Source organism: Triticum dicoccoides, chromosome 7B, assembly GCF_002162155.2.
Source record: "Triticum dicoccoides isolate Atlit2015 ecotype Zavitan chromosome 7B, WEW_v2.0, whole genome shotgun sequence".
Taxonomy (NCBI): Eukaryota; Viridiplantae; Streptophyta; class Magnoliopsida; order Poales; family Poaceae; genus Triticum; species Triticum dicoccoides.
In genome coordinates this window covers 641,375,732-641,389,642 of record NC_041393.1, presented here as the reverse complement: position 1 = coordinate 641,389,642, position 13,911 = coordinate 641,375,732, and positions in this window count along the sequence as shown.

Below are 13,911 nucleotides of genomic sequence, written 5' to 3'. Positions count from 1 at the left end.
TGTGCCTCTATGGCCTCTCGTCGCCCCTGCACCCGTCGTTCCCCCGCCGTCGACCAACGTTGGCCCTTCCTTTCCCGCCTCCCCTCGCCGCCTCCCCTGCTCCCGCATACCTCGTGGCCGTCGACCAGGGCAGCAGCAAGCAGGTGACCTCCCCTCCCTCTCCGGCCTCTCCTTCCTACCTCTTCACGCCGGCGACCATGTTGGATGAGAAGGGGCAGCAGCACAGCAGCATAGCAGAGAGCACTTGTTGCTGCCTCTTCAATCTTCATTGTTTGTTATTTCCTGTTGAAGAAGGGGCAGCAACACAGCAAGCACAATAGCACCCGCTTAAATGAATGAAGAATTGATGATCCAAATGATTGTTGTGTAGGATTGTTACAGTTGTAGTACTATGTTGAATTTTAATTTATTAATTTCATGTTGTTTGATGGCTTAATTGCATGTAGATGTATGTAGGAAATTGATTAGTAATTGCCTAATTGGTAATTGACTTTTGTTGTTTAACACTTTAACTTCAATTATTGCTAACTTGCTGCCCTACTTGATTTGTATTTTGTTTTTTGTATGTAGGAGATGGCTACTTCTAGTGCCGCTTCCGAGGTGGCGAGTTCTCAGTTGCTAAAAAGGAATTCAGATGACATGGCATGGGAATTTTCCATGTTGTGTGATCCAAATGATTTGCAAAGAGTGAAGTGCAAGCTATGTGGAAAATAAATGTCTGGAGGGGTCAATAGGATGAAGCAACACATAGCACAAATCAGAGGCTCGGTGACAAGTTGTATGGTAGCCACCCCAGAACAACAAGCTTGGTGCAAGGAGGCTTTTCATGCCGCAAAGAAGAAGAAGGTGGAAAAGGAAAACCAACCACAAGTTCTTCCGGATGTGAACGAAATTAGAGTGTTTTTGAACAAGTAACTCTTGAATCTCAACTTGTAGTTATTCAAATTTGATCTTTAGTTCCTTACTTTATTTATGAACAAATGTGAATGAATCTTTACTTTGCAATTTTTAGGTGGATGCTAAGAGGAGAAATAAACTATATGTGAGCCGTAGGGACAATCTAGTTTATATCCAATTCAATGGAAGAATGACGGACAAAAGAAAGAAATGTTCCTCCTCTCGTGATGTTCTCCTTGGTGAAGATGCTTCCATGGCACAAGATTGGATATGTGAAGATGCATATGTTGAGGACGAGGTTGATCCCGACACCACCATTGATGACGAAGTGGGAGCCACCGAGGCTATAGAGCCTCGTAGGAGTGCAAGAGTGAGAGAACTCCATGAAGTTGAAGAATTTGTTGCCGATGAAGATTCAGAAAATGAGATTGCTTTGGAAGAGGAGATAGAATTCGAGTCCGATAATGATGAGATGATTGAAACAAATGAGGAGGATGATGACGAGGACACAACACAGCCTTAATTCTTTTTGCCTTGCTATTTAGTATTTACCTAGTAATTTATTTTGGTTGTGGCCTTGTGGGAGAAGGAGAACTTTGTCTATGTGTGCTATTTGGTATTTTCCTACTTTGAGTTCTCAACTTGTCATGCAATGCAACTATGCAAGATTGCAAGAATCCATGAACTATATTTATTTGTGTTTTATGGTTGAGGACCTTGTTATGTTATGCACTTATGCAAGAAGTCAAGAAGTATGATTTGTGTTTTATGGCTGTTTTGAATTGTCACTTGTGGACCTTGCTATGTCATACTATCATACATACATGTGGACATTGTTATGTTATATTGTCATATCATACATACCTGATACTTGTGGGCCTAGCTATGTCATGTGATACATACTTGTGGACCTTGTTATGTTATGCAAATAAATTTTTGCGTGGCCAAAATCCGGTCTCAAACACCGGGATTCTAAGATTTATAAAAAAATTGACCGATTAATGCTCGACCGATTAATTCCGATTAATTGACCAATTCATGATTAATCCCTACTTCCTAGTTGACCGAGCAGTTACCGATTACCGATTTCCTGAACATTGGTCTCTTACCCGAGTATCAGGGCCCATTGCTAGTGAGTAAAGGGCATCATCAACTGCCTGCCCATCCTCCCGCATCTTCTTAACCTATGGTTATAAAATAGAAGCTGATCATCTTATGTACTCAGTATATTAAAAAAACAGACACTGCACTTCAAAAGCTTACATGGTTCTTGAACCATTTCGCAAATCCTGCCATAACCAGTTTGTCAATGTTTTTTGGATTTTGCGGCAGTAACTCCTCTTTGTAGATGCTACACAACATAGTGATCGCGTCAAACATCTTAATATATAAGAATGTGCTGCAAGTTTAGTAGATTACGATGTATAAGCTGCAGTACTGCACTTACTTGATATAAGGTAGTATCTCAGGACAATTATTCAACACATACCAAACCATTTTGTCCAAATCTTTTGGTTTGTCCTCTTGTCGACTCTTCCCTGTAACTCGAACAGAATAATCGAAAACATTGAGCCCGAGATTGTCTTCACCCACCTCTTTGCTAAGCTGATCAGCTGTTTCAATGTATTTTGAGCAGAATGTCAACGCTTCCGTAGCAATGTAGGCCTCTGCAATGGAACCCTTGGGTCTAGCTCTATTCCTAACATAGCCCTTGAAAGTGCCTAGCCGCCTTTCAATAGGGTACATCCAGCCATACTGTACTGGACCTCTAAGTAGTGCCTCATCAGGTAGATGAACAACCAAATGCACCATCACATCAAAGAAGGCTGGAGGATATATCTTCTCAAGGTCGCATAGGATAGTTGGTATCTTGTCTCTAAGACACTCCAAAGCACCTATCCTGATATTTCTACTACAGAGTTCCCTGAAGAATTGTCCCAACTCTGCAACTGCCCTTTATAAGTCAGGGCGGCCCAATCCTCTAAGGATAACAGGTAAAACCCTTTGAAGTAGGACGTGGAAGTCATGAGTTTTCAACCCTTGTACCTTGTTTCCATCTGCACCAACTCTCCTTTCAGGGTTGGAAGCAAATCCATGTGGGAATCTCACACGTGACAAGACCTCGCAGAATTCTTTTCTTTTTACCTTGTCCAAGACGTACACAGCTGGTGCCATATCCCGTGGTTTACCTTCATCTTGCACCTGCAAATCCTTTCTGATACCCAGGTGTGTCAAATCAATCCTAGATTTTAAGGTATCTTTCGTCTTGCCTTCAATGTTAAGAAGTGTGCCGATAATGCTGTCACATATATTTTTCTCGATGTGCATCACATCAAGATTATGCCGCAGATCCAAATCTTTCCAATACTCCAAGTCTCACAAAGTGGACCTGCGGGTAAACAATAATCTCTCTTCTACCCTGCCACGCCTCCTTTTCCCGCTACCATTACCAGGATGGTTTCCTGGTGTAATATGCCTGACCTTCTCTAATTCCACTTGCAACTCATCGGCGGTGAGCCTCTTTGGCGCATCACGATTTTCAAACTTTGCATTGACCACATGTCTTCGGTATTTTCTAGGATGCGGCTTGTCCTTGGCAAGGAAACGACGGTGTCCAATGTAACAGATCTTGCTAAGTATTGCGTATGACATCGGATTCTTGTCACAGTGAACACATGCATTGTAACCATGTGTCGTTCACCCTGACATAGTGCCCAAAGCCGGATAATCATGGATGCACCAAATTATAACATCACGCAGAAAGAAATCAGCTGGTGGGCTGCTATATAGGTCTCAAGTGAGAACACCCTTCCATAGCTGTTGAAGTTCCTCCACAAGAGGCTCCATGAACAAATCAAAATTTATTCCAGGACTTTTTGGACCTGGGATGAGCAAGGCCATCATGTAATTTGATTCTTTGATGCAGACATTTGGAGGCATGTTGTAAGGGATAACAAGCACTGGCCACATGCTATATGTGGCGCTCTGGTGGCCAAATGGGTTAAATCCATCTGAACCTAAGCCAAGTCTAATGTTTCTCGGGTCAGCAGCAAACTCTTTGTGTTTATCATTGAAGCTTTTCCACTCACTACCATGAGATGGATGGCTCATTACATTCTGATCTCTGTACTCCTGGTTCCTAGAATGCCACAGTATATCCTCTCTTATTTCAGCATCATGAAACAACCTCTGCAATCTTGGTGTAATTGGAAAATGTCTCAGCACATTATGAGGAATCCTCTTCACAGCATCGCCATCTTTCCATCTTGATGATTTGCATTTCGGGCATTCACTTAAGTTGGCATAATCCTTCCGGAACAGAACATAATTATTCTTACAAACATGGATCATATCATATCCAGTTCCAACTGCACGAAGGAAATTCTTCATTTTACTATAGGTGTGTGGCAACTCAGACGCAACTGGGAAAGATTTGCGGAAAGCAGCCAACATCGCATCGAATGATTTGTTGGTCATCCGCTCAGATGTCTTCACCTGAAGAAAGGTGACCATAGCTGAGAATACTAACAGCTTATTTCCTGGGGTGACAGCAACGTTGCATTGTTCAAACATGCGGGCCCACCGTTTTTCTTCTGCAGGTGAAAGTTCACGTAATGCACGAGCATTTCGTAGCATTGTTTCAATGTTGGTCAAACTCACTGGCTCCGCCACCACCACCTCCTCCTCCTCTTCCACCTGAGCATCAGGCAGATCAAGATGGTGATCTGCTGCTTCCACGTAGTCAATAACACTGATGTTCACAGCTTCAACATGATGAACCCACCTAGTATATGTGACCGACATCCCATACAAGTGTAGATGATTTTGCATAGTTGACTGGGGTCTTGTAACTGAATTCATAAAACTGCTACACGGGCAGAGCACATCTGATTTCGGACCACCGTACTCAGCTCTGATAAAGTTCATGAAGTTTTCAACCCCCTCAACATATGCAGCGGAGAATCTTCAAGCAGAAGTTATCCAAGTCATGTCCATCTGTTAGACATACAAATTAGTTATTCTACTAGATATTACAGGAAAAACATATATGCTTTTTTATGAAGTCTAGAAAAAAAATACCTAGGTCGATGTCTAAAGCTATGGCAAGATATTTGGACGAATAGATCTAAGTAACGAAATATATGTAAAGCTATTTCAGCAAACAGATTTGAGTGCTAAATTATGGTAGGCTGTTTTAGCAGTCAATGAGGCCGAGCACACAGCCATTGAACTATTGAAGGCCATCGCAGCAACAAAGATCGAGTATAAAACGGTGTAGAGCTATTTCACCTAACAGATTGGCTACTAGACCATGGAAATCTACGTCACAATAAATATATGGCAGGATATTTTAGCAACTAATTGGCCTTGGCATGCCATCTCAGCTAAGCAGATTGAGTGCACAACAGGGCAAGGAAGCTTCTTAAGCAGAGCATATTGACAGTAAACTACTTCGGCAAACAGTGAGATTAACAACGTCTATCAGCTAACATTCAACGATACACCGACATGAACGGGGCCTCAGTCTAGAATGCGCGTACCGTGGGAGAAGCTGACCGCCGTGCGTCCCCACACGAACGTCGCCAGTGGTGGCGGCGCTGACCGTCGTGCGCCTCCACAAGAACGTAGCCAGAGGTGGCGGCGCGGCTAGAGGACGACAGTCTACGAGAGCATACTGTGGGAGCGAGAGGATCGCCGTGCGTCCCCTCGATGAACCGCAGCGCCGACGTATCGGCGCGGCAGGGAGGGAAGCTTTGCGGAGCGAATGGAGTGGAGGGGGACAGGGGGAGGGGGGTTTGGGGAATATTATTGGCTAGTTAGCCGAAGGGCGGTTGAATCGGATTTGGGGGGGATTTTTGTGTGGCGGGGGGGGAGGATTTTCGCACGGTGGGCGGGGGGAGTTTGGCGCATGTTCGGTTTCTCCAAGTGCAGTCCCACGTGTCAGTGAAGAGGCAAGCCGAAGCGCGTTCCATTTGCGTGAGCCATGTGCAGGACCGAACGTGTGTGGGGCGCAATGCAACCGCGACAGGAGTGCTGTGAGTGTACCGTCTTTTTTTCTTTTAAACTAGGTGCTTCGCCCCCTCAAAAAAATTGTTGCTTCGCGTGATCCATCGATACTACTACTAGTAATCCGGTAATCCCGACTAAAACGGCGCAGCCGGGTCTTTTCCCGCGTGATATGCTGGGAGGTTGGCTTAGTTGTTTTTTTAGGACGAGTAATGCTACACCTACGTAATCCCAGTTACGTAATTAACGTAATGTGAACCATGTGAGCTGTTGATTGTAGGTTGGGGGGAGGGAAGGGCCCACCACACAGAAAATCAGGGGAGGAGAGAGAGAGGCAATTTACGTTAACCCTTTCGTAGGTTCCCATAGATGCAGAAAGATGTGAAATGCGTGAATGTATAGTGGACGTACTATTGGAGTGCCTAAGATAACTTGTATATGTATAGACCCTATGTGTTTATTTTACTTCGCATGTTAGATTTGTCTCGGTTCAATAAAAAGCAGAGTTGGTGATGATGGTGTGCCTGTCATCCTGCAATATAGGCTGTCCGATCTATATCTAACGGATAGGAAGGAAACTATGACAATTTACCCGCACTCCTCTCCACATTTGCAGATAAGGCTTTCCCTCGTTCATCCTTTTCTCCCACAAGATCTTGATCTTCCGTGCAACGCACAGGCATCTTGCTAGTACTCCTACAATATGTATATTATTGTGAAAGTTCATATACACCGGCCGAGATTAATGCAAACACGGCAGCTTTTCATTACATTTTGAACATTTATAGGACAGAAAAATAAACCCGACCCTAAACCTATTCTACAATGGCGACCGACGTCCTCCATCTAGGATATCTATGTATGGGGGCGGGGTTCAAGACCCGTGAAGTGAAGGTGCGGTCTCCGGCGAGGAAGAGTAGAACACGGGATACGGACTGGCCAGTTGGCACACCATGCCCTGCCGCCTCCCATGCCCTACTCATCCTCGAAGGAGTCCCCGACCTCGGCGGTGCCGGATGTTAGACAGCGGCAAGTAGGATGCGTGGCTGACGGTGCTCCCGTCGTCGTCTGCCAGCGTGGCCACCGCTTGTGGGGTCGCGTCCGCGTCCGGCTACGCCGCTATTGCATCGCGAGAGGCGACTTGAGTGAGGGCGGCGACCTCGAGCTTCATCCCCGAAGACAAGCTCTCTCGCAGAGCATTCGCACTTGCGGTCATGGCGGATTTGGTGCCAGGTAGGAGGACGATGCGCTATGGTGTGGAGGTTAGCTGGGCGTTGCCGCTTTAAGTAGCGCATTCCGGTGAGGCCAAGCGTTCGGGTGCGTCATTAATTCGTCGGAGTTGGTTCCTCGGGCACCGACCCTCTTAACAATGACATACGAACGGACGGCATGAATGCGGGCAGCTGGCACCGGCTGGGAACGCACCACGCGACGACGCGAGGGACGAGGGTTTTGGTGTGCCAGGGTAGTTAGCTGCGGTCGTGGCAACGTTGGAGATGCCCTTTGCTCACATGCGATCCCTGCATGTCATTGAAAAAGCAAGACGACCTGGCATGGTCTCAGGTCTAGAGGATGCAGTTGGCCACGCTACACCACTCCGCGGACGCGTCGCGGTGCCCCGTGCATCCTCGATGAGCCGAGTGTTGGGGTGTGTTTGGATTGTGGCCAAAGTGCACCTTACCAAAATTTTGGTCATGACCCAAAGATTGGTCTTTGTTTGGATGGTTGCCATTTTTTGGCATGCCAATGAACTCTAGCCAACTCTAGTTCATTTTTCTTGCCAATGTCGGCCAAATCATGGGCAACCAATACCTCAACCAAAATTTTGGTCATGGCCCAAAGATTGGTCTTTGTTTGGATGGTTGCCATTTCTGTGGCATGCCAATGAACTCTAGCCAACTCTAGTTCATTTTTCTTGCCAATGTCGGCCAAATCATGGGCAACCAATACCTCAACCAAAATTTTGGCTACCCAATGCTTTGATGGGGCAACCTTGGGCACAAACCAAACATACCGTTGGTCGTGCCACAACACTAACGCCACCCTCGGCACACTGAAACCAACCGTGTCTAGCGACGATATGAGCGTGTCGCTCACCGTGATCGTCGTGTCAAGAGGCGGTGCTGGAGCTACGCCCTGTTGTTGGCCCTTACGACCCACATGAACGGTTGTCAGTGGCGAGGAGGTTGTGGGCCAGCTCCTCCATTGGACTAGTCTGCGCTACATCGTCCCGACGGGTGTGCCCCACATGTCGGTTTCCCTGTTTTCTCGGCCGTATTCGAGCGTCAGTGCTCCATGTTGCGGATTAGGCCTTTCAGTATGTAGGCCAAGCGAGACAACTTATTGTTTATTTGAGCCGTTCAAGTATAATCATGTGGCATTTGCTTATTTATCATTCCTCTCCAACCCTCTTCTCCATCGATCATGTCGCCCTCCAGTCGAGTCCATCCTCCCGCATGCCTCATTTGAAAATTCCGCCGAGTATCATTCGCATGTACCCACCCTAGTCCTCTTTCAATAGATCTCTGGACCTCGAGATGAAATCGAGAGGGAACAAGTGGGGGCACGTGCTACCTAAGGCGGATTCAAAATTTTGGACCGGTGATCATAGCAGCCGCAAATCATATATAAAGGGTATTCAATGTTTGTTTCGTTTTTGAACGTACAATATACTCCCTCCTATCCTTTCTAGTTTACATATAAGTTTTATGTGTAGTCAAAGTATCTCTACATTGATCAAAAAGGTGTCAACATTCAATAACGCCCAATCAATATTGTTAGATTCGTACGTACTTCTAGATTTGTACTCGAGATGGTTTCCAATTTGACTATTGACAAGATTAATAGTACATGAGATGTATAATGTGAAAATTATATCATTGGAAACTCCTTTCACATACGAATTTGACCGTATGCTTTGTGTAAGTTGCATGTCATATATTATTACTCTAACATTTGGTCAAAGTTAGCCTCGAAAAATGCATTAGACCCTGTATGCTTTGTGTAAGTTGCATGTCATATATTATTACTCTAACATTTGTGTAAGTTGCATGTCATATATTATTACTCTAACATTTGGTCAAAGTAGTATAGTGGAAGTGGATCCTCTGACGTAGGTATCCCTGCCTTACCCTCCCTTCCAGTCACTTACTGGCAGACCCCATGCTTGCTAGGACCCGCATGCCAGTTACTCAATGGGTTCGGCCATGTCAGGGGATCCTCATCTGTATTATACTCCCTCCGTTTTTATTTACTCCGCATAAAACGGAGGGAGCGGTGGTATAATAAATGAGGCGTGCGGGGGAGGGGCAGGGGCGTCGGTTTGCTCTCAACTGCGGTCCCACAAGCGAGCGAAAATGCAAGACAAAGCGTGTTCCATTCGGTGAGCGACGTGGAGGGTCCAGCGTGCCGGGCTGCAACGCGAACGCGACAAGAGCGATGTACAATCAAAACCAATTGACCAGTCGTCACCGGAACCACTATTCACACCAGAACCTTCGCTGCTTGGCCTACGCCAGCCACTGCCCTAAAATCACACCAAATCTCCAGCCCATTCCCCCACCTTTCGATCCCCTAGCCCGCATCAAGCATCCCCTAGTTCGTCAGAAAGCCATGGTGCGCCGCAAGATCACTTACTACAAGATGCTGACGCCAGAGTGCCGTGCAGAAATCGCGGCGGCGGTCGACGCCACAGACCTCCGTTCCCAAGCTCGCTTTGCGGCGGGCCAATCCCCGAGTTCTCTGGAGCCAAGCTACGAGGAGGAGGAAGCCGATCCAATGTTCATGGCGGAGGTCGCGGCGCAGAAGGCCCCCGATGGGTATGAGACGATGGACGTCGACTTCGTGCTGGTGTTCGAGTCCCCCATGGTGCAGGTGGACCAGCGGTTCAACATGGCGATACTAAAGGAGGACCGGGAGGCAGAGGCTCAACTCGACGCGGAGCGCACGCATGCTGCTACCGTCGAGGCTCTCCTGCAAGCGGAACCAGATGTCGTGGATGTGAACCAGGCGGCGGAGGCTCAACTTGAGGTGGAGCGCGCGCATGCCGCTGCCATCGAGGCCCTCCTGCAGGCGGAACCGGACGTTCTGGACATGAACCGGGCGACAGAGGCTCGACTCGATGCAGAGCGCGCGGATGCCGCTCTCATCGATGCCCTCCTACAGGCGGGACCGAACATACTGGACTTGAACCGGGCGGCGGAGGCTCGACTCGACGCGGAGCGTGCGGATGCCGCTGCCATCGAGGCCCTCTTGCAGGCGGAACCGGACGTCCTCTACTTGAACCGGCTTGTGCTCTCGTCCGTGCAGAGCGCCCGCACGCTCCGCTTGAACGAGTAGCTGGAGGCCGAGGACAACTACGGTGCGGAGACACATGTCGGCAGCGACGGCTGGTTCGCGCCGGCAGCCAAAGATGACGAGGCCGTCTCTTTCCGCGAGCAGTGATAATTTTTCTTTATGTTGTTGTTTTTATGGATCTTTTGCTGTCTAAAAAGATATATTTGTTATGCAAGTCGCCTGACTTGGGTCAATCTACCATTTCAGGCGGTTGGATGAATATCCTACGTCTCCTAACCCTTCTTTCCTTCTTCCTCACCTCTTCTTCTTCCCCAACAGACCACCACACGGGCCGTATGGGTACTCCCCAACATGCGGTTGGATAAACATACTCTATGAATGAAAATTATGTGTTAGTGATAGGATGGCTGAGTTTGGTTTGTTCACATGCAACAACACGTGTCGGTGAGGGTGCGTTCCCTTGGTTGGGTTTGCGGCATGCAGGAGCGACTGTGTGAGGGTGCGGTGCGACCGCGGCATGCAGGAGCGACCGTGTGAGGGTGCGGTACGACCGCGACAGCTGTGCGCTAGTGTACCTCCTTCTCATTTTGAAAACTTTAGGCAAGCTTGGCAAATATGTGTGGCGAAGTTTGGCAATGCAAGGCCTAGACCCAAACAGGATAAGTACGTACGTACTAGGAGTACTAGTGTTAAAAAAGAAAGGCGGGGTTTTCCTTCATGGGATTTAATCGATACAAATCCTCGTTTCACGTGTCAATTAATGCGTATTTTTTTCTCCAAAGACCAAAGAGCTAACCATCTCACTCCTCATCGATTGATTAATGCAGCACCATGCAAACCAACCTTCTCACTTCCGCATGCATGCAGGGGATATTAATTTCCTTGGTTGCTAACCCCATCAATTTTGCCTCGATTAGTGTTAGTGGCTCTTTGCAAATTGTAATTTTGATATACTGGCCTTGTGTACAAAAAATGGAGGTAGTAACTATATTTGACTTCCTTCCCCATTGCGGTGACATCGACGATATCTTTTTTTTGTGGTTTGGCGAAGTGCGTTCGATGGAGAATACCATTGAGGGAGACCACACTAAGTCGTTCGCAAGTGCCGCCTGCAAGCCAAGACAACCGCCTTATTTGCATCCAAGAAGTCCTTTACTAGTACTACTAGGAGTACTAGTGCGGTGAGATGCTCGAAGAAGACGATGGAGAAGCGGAGTCAGCGAAGAGTGAAATGATGGCTGCTTCGTCCGTGCTTTTGTGATTGGACGCCTCACTACTTTGTGATTTGTGAAAGAAGGGACAGGGGAGTAGACTCTGTGCTCTATACTGTACTACATGCGTCCAAGCATGGGAGAAAGAGGAGAGAAGTTGCATTTTTCTATTCCTTCAATCAATCAATCAGGGAGCTCCGGTTCCATCTTTTTGGCTTTGGCAACACCGTCCACAATGGTTCCCACGATGCCAAAAGCTATTTTCACATTTGGCTACACATTGTGGATGCCCTTAATCGTACCACTTGGTTTTGCTCCTGTGTGCTATCTATACAAATCTCAATTATATTGATCTAAAAATTTATAGAATCAAGATTAGTAAAAAGGATGTGATTTTGCCGCGCGGATGGCGGGGGAGGTTTCTTATTTGAGCAATGCTACATTCACGTAATGGTTTACGTAAAGTTACGAACTGATGTGATGTGGGACTATTTGATTGGATTAAAGGAGAGGATTAGGCCCACCCCACCTGAAAATCAGGGGGGGCATATATAGATTAGATGGAAAGATACGTAGCAGCTACGTAGCCCTTTATAAGTCTAGGATTAGGCTTCTTATTTTCGGAGGACGTTGTCCTGGCGGTTTGCTAACATGCGGTCCCACATGTCAGTGATGTACCATGCCGATCCGCGTCCCACATGAGGCAGAACAACGACAGAAGCAACACGTGGTTAAGTTGAAGAAGATGAGGGAGAAGCGGATTTAGTAACGAGTGAAATGATGGTTGCTTCGTCCCTCCAACTTCTTTTTTTAGCATTATTACTTCGTCCCTCCAACTTAACTGCGGGAAAGGTGCAGCTTTGTGATTTGACGCCCATTGCTCATTACTACGCCAGCGCCATGACTGGGGTGCTTCACCCCGGCTGCTTTGCACTGTATTCCGGTATGGCAAGTGGACCCGGTAGCTTGATGTCCCACATGTCGGCGAAAGGGACTAGAAGATTTATGAAAGCGAGCACTCCACTCTTACGACGGAGGAGTAGATGACACGACAGCCCAGTGAATTGTCACTTGTACTGTATAGTACTATAGTTTTGCTGTTTCGCACGATCCATCGATACAAACCCGATTAAACAGGAAAGGGCGGGATTTTTCCCGCGCGGTAGATGATACTGGCCATACATTTCAAAGGCAATTTTAATGTATGCAAACTGAATAATTATAAGTAACAATATGATATCTAGTAAAACTAAAAACACATATGATTTATTGTGTTAGAGTGTAGTAGTAGTGCTGTATTGCATAGTTGTTAGATGTAACATGCAAGAACGTGTAGAGATGTAGTTTTGGAGGGCCTACAGAGAGAAAAGCGTAATACGGTCACCGAACTTTAGAATAAGCTTATTACGGTCACTATATATATTTTGCCGTGATTATACGGTCACTTGCTCACAGTTCAACATCGGATTGCACTCTGTTGACTGGCCAAATAGTCTACGTGGCGCCATGTTGACTAGTTAAATTGACCACATTCCTTGTGGGTCCCACCTATCAGTTCGCATAGGGAAAAGGTCAGATAAACACAAATTTACGCAGACGCAACAAGGCTCCAACCCGTGCGCGGGAATCACCTGGTTGTGTATGTGTCTGTCAGGGCCTGATGTGTGCGCATGCACGTGTAGGTTGAGCACTTGAGCGTGAGAGTGTGTGTTGGTCGTGTGGTGTAATGGTGTGTGCATGCATGTGCATGTGTGCGTGTGACTGTTGCGTGCGTGCGTGGCTGCGTGTGTACGTGTAAGTGTTGCGTGCATGCGTGGGTGGGTGCATGTGTTTGTGTGAGTGTTGCATGGATGCAGTTCATGTGCATGCGTGCATGTGTGTATAATCACCACACCAGCTCCTGTGTGTTAAAACAGACGGCTCAGCATACCAATACAAAGCCACCTTGTCCGTTGTGCCCGCGGTCATGACTTCGAACCACCGTCCAATTTTTTTTGTCATTTGTTTTCATTCTTACTAGCAAGATGCCCGTGCGTTGCACGTAACATCAAGATGCATTTGTATGACTTGTTTATCTTGTGAGAGAAAAGGATGAACGAGGGAAGGCCTTATTTGCAAATGTGGAGAGGTGTGTGGGTACCTTTTTGCAAAATTGTCATAGTTTCTTTCCTATCCGTCAGATATAAATCGGACGACCTATATTGCAGGATCGCAGGCACACCATCATCACAAACTCTGTTTTTTATAAGAGTGTATTTTATGTATTTTATAAGAGTGTAGATGTAGAGTAGATACAAGTCGACAGGTGGGCATGATGGTAGTGAGATAATGTGATGCAACACTAGAGGTGCCACGTGGAGCGTTTAACTGGTCAACTAGTCATGTCATGAGCAAATACAGAGTTGTACGGTGAGCCCGTGACTGTATAATAACCACTAAACGTAAATGGTGACCGTAATGAGTGGATTCTGAAGTCCAATGTAAGTATCGTGCTCTCGCT